Below are 3,164 nucleotides of genomic sequence, written 5' to 3' on the forward strand. Positions count from 1 at the left end.
TATGATTTTCCGTTACAATTAAGTCATTCGTAACGGGCAAATTCAATGTCCGTTACAAAAAAGTTGTGAAATGGGCAGGAAAAGGGTTATTCGTAACGGACATATTGGTGCCCGTTACGAAAAAGTTGTTATTCGTAACGGACATATTGGTGCCCATTACGAATAAGTTGTTATTTGTAACAGGCATTATTCTGCCCGTTACGATTAAGTAACTAATCGTAACCAACAAATATTGCTCGTTACAAATAGAAAAGTCAACAGAATTTTGACCTTGTTATTTGTAACTAACATAGGGTGTCCGTTACGAATAAAGTTTTAAAGTAAGCCCTAAATTTTTACTTTCCCCTTTTCACTCCCTCTGTTAAAAAAATTCCTCTTTCTCTCTCCAATATTGAAGCAGCTCCCACGCGTTTTGCTCCTCTCATTCTCTCTCTTCTCCTCCATTGAAGCGCACTTTGAGTTCTCCATTATTGAAGCGCACTCCGAGTTCTCCATTATTGAAGCGCACTCCGAGTTCTCCATTGAAGCGCACTCCGAGTTCTCCATTAGTGAAGCGCACTCCGAGTTCTCCATTGAAGCGCTGTATGAGTTCTCCATTGAAGCGCTGTCTGAGTTCTCCATTGAAGCGCTCATAGTTCTCCATTAAAGCGTACTCTTTCTCTATCCTCCCCCAATTTCGTAACCCTTGTTTCAGTTTGCTTAATTGCAATTACTTAATTATAGGTTTTATTTTTTTTTCCCCAAATTAATTGATTGATTTTATTATTTTCCATTTGTTTTGGGTTTTATTATGTTTTAGTTTAAAAGCCTTTGAATTTTGAGCTAAGTATGAATTAATTGATTGATTTTTTTTCCCCAAATTATTACTATCTTTCTGGATCCCCCCTTACATCGTGAATCCGTTTATTTGCAGTTGCCCTGCGCATGATAAGCTTTGGATGTGATTACCACTGGGCATAAAAAGATTCTCGCTTTGATCAAGAGGTAGTTTTATATTTTGTGGTCTAATTAAATTGCGGCCTTGGTCTCTCTCTGCAATTGTATATCGTGATTGCTTGCTGTTCCTATTTCTCATTGTTAGTTCATTACATTTTCTCACTGTTATCCCTTGCTTGTAATGGCTGCAAGAATTTGTGAGCAGATGAGCACAACTTGTGGATTCACTTTAGTGTGGATACGCTATGATTGCCTTTCACAGATTAGTGATCTTATTTTCTTTCTCAGATTTTATTTTCCGCTTCAACTTTAAGTGATACTTGCATGTAGTATATTGGATACTACGTATGTTTTTGTGCATTCGGCATGTCGGCCTTTTATAAGCTGTGTGCTGAAAACTATTGTATATTTAGCTTGTTTTCTAGGTTAAGTGTTCAGTTGTTTTAGCTCTAAATTATAGTTTTCTGAACCTAATGTTTATTGTACATTCTAACAAAGTCCTCATAGAAGCTGCTCCAAGTTTATTGCTGACTAAGTCATTTTTAATACCACTTATCAGTTGAATGGAATACCATTAGTTAAAATAATGCAATACTTCTCCCTGCACTAGGAACTTCTACGTGCATTATTTTTGACTGTTTGGTGGATTGTCTAAAGTGAGGTTGAAATGTACTGGTATTTTTTTGAATATGTCTTGCAAAAGATTTGACATCTAAGGAGGGATTTTCTTTATAAAATTGCTAATTATTTTGTTTATTCAACTGATTTTAGATTAGGAATGTAATGTAGATTCACTAGATTGCATGTTTATTGTTTTATATGGAAGGTTGGCTTATTTGACTAGTACAATACAACTGGCAAAATTAGTATAGATTTAAGTTTGCTTGTAGCTCAAGTAGTCAACATATGGTTATCCATATTTTCAGTCTTTTCACTTCCACATTGAAATGAACAAATAGAGGACATAAGAGATTGAGGGATGCCCTCAAGTGCTTTTGTTTAAAAAACATGAAATTCCCTATAAATTCCAACAATAATTATTATTATTATTATTATTTTATATTTTGGTTGGTTGAACCTTTTGTGTCCTGCTGTCATTAGCTTATGTCTTGCTTAGTGTCACATTCCGAATCTATTTTCTGATTTGTACTGCTATGAATTAGCATTTTTGGAAAAGCGTATTAGATAATGCAATATATATATATATATATATATATATATATATATATATATATATATATATATATATATATATATATATGTTAGTGAGTGAATTAGAGGATTAATGCTATGAATAAGAGAAGAATAGGGAGAGATTGTTATAAAGAATACTATTTAAAGTTTTTTTTGTTCTTTTTATACAGTTTGGGAGAGAAGAAGCATCTCGAAAGCTTGTATTACTCTTTATTTTTAGCTTTTAATGCAAATTTCTATCAAAATTCTTCAGAATTTCTGCAGAAATTTCCAGTTCATAACATGTACTCATTTGGCTCTTAGATTTTTGTTTTCTGAATTTGTCTCATTTAAGTGAATTCATGGACTTGACTAACTTGGGCTAATTGCTTCCATGAATTTTTTAGTTGGTTGTGTATGTTTAAATTCCTAGCATGAAAGTGTTATTAGTTGTCATGTATGAGTGCTCTTAGATCTCTATTAATTTGGCACTAACATTTATTGTACTAGAAGACATCTTTAAGTTGGTCTGACCCAGTTCTTTTGCTTTTCAGATTCTGTGTGATTGTTTTTATCAGAGGGGAAGATACTTGTTGAAGACATTGTTAGGCTAGGCAGTCAGAAGCATGGTGAGGAAGCTGAATCTGAAAGATGAATAGATTCAAGATTTATCCACTTTAGAAGTAAATATTTATTGAATGCTTAACTATTAGCTTAGGTAGAACAACGTAATATTTTTAGTGTTGTTGTATATGTTGGATAAATTTATACAAGTTTTTATTTGTAATGTGTTACTACTTCAGTTTTTATATTACGTCGTATTAATTTTTACGAAAGATTGTTCGGTATAATTGCTTTTTACAGGAACAAGTATATTATTACATGTTTTAATTAATATATATTAATTATATATAAATACATGCTGTCGAAATTAAATAAAATGAAAATTTAATTTAATAATTATTTGTAACGGGCAGCAAAATTGTCAGTTACAAATAACCAGTTATTCGTAACGGGCACTTTTGTTGCCCGTTACAAATAAGTGTTAAATTATA

At 32.2% G+C, this 3,164-nt stretch overlaps 1 long non-coding RNA gene across 1 annotated transcript; it reads left to right on the top strand.

The window, feature by feature from the left end:
* Positions 1-318: 318 nt before the first annotated feature.
* Positions 319-2,940, top strand: LOC110711257. The gene is made up of 3 exons (XR_002509315.1): positions 319-649; positions 914-984; positions 2,664-2,940. It is a non-coding gene; the product is annotated as an uncharacterized LOC110711257 (long non-coding RNA).
* Positions 2,941-3,164: the final 224 nt, after the last annotated feature.

The sequence above is a fragment of the Chenopodium quinoa genome, unplaced genomic scaffold (assembly GCF_001683475.1).
Source record: "Chenopodium quinoa cultivar QQ74 unplaced genomic scaffold, ASM168347v1, whole genome shotgun sequence".
Taxonomy (NCBI): Eukaryota; Viridiplantae; Streptophyta; class Magnoliopsida; order Caryophyllales; family Amaranthaceae; genus Chenopodium; species Chenopodium quinoa.